The following is a 239-nucleotide window of genomic DNA, read 5'->3' as shown; positions in this document are numbered from 1 at the left end:
GAAGAGGAGCTTCGTCTGTGGGCATCTTACAGAGGCCAAACACTAACCAAAACTGGTATGTAGCTTTTTCAGTTCCTTTGGCAAGGAAACTGTTCTTCACGTTTTAGCTGCTGTATATTTTGTTTTGCTATATGCGTTATGCCTGATTTTTCTGATTTTGATCAATCAGTGCGAGGCATGATGTATTACCGGAAGGCTTTGGAGCTCCAAGCCTTCCTTGATATGGCAAAGGATGAAGG

At 42.7% G+C, this 239-nt stretch overlaps 1 long non-coding RNA gene across 1 annotated transcript; it reads left to right on the top strand.

Moving 5' to 3' along the window:
- On the top strand, positions 1-237 carry LOC104775674. The gene is made up of 2 exons (XR_766038.2): positions 1-55; positions 170-237. It is a non-coding gene; the product is annotated as an uncharacterized LOC104775674 (long non-coding RNA).
- The last annotated feature ends 2 nt before the right edge of the window (positions 238-239 follow it).

The sequence above is a fragment of the Camelina sativa genome, unplaced genomic scaffold, assembly GCF_000633955.1.
Source record: "Camelina sativa cultivar DH55 unplaced genomic scaffold, Cs unpScaffold27637, whole genome shotgun sequence".
In the NCBI taxonomy this organism is placed as follows: Eukaryota; Viridiplantae; Streptophyta; class Magnoliopsida; order Brassicales; family Brassicaceae; genus Camelina; species Camelina sativa.
This window is presented reverse-complemented; position numbering and strand designations above follow the sequence as displayed.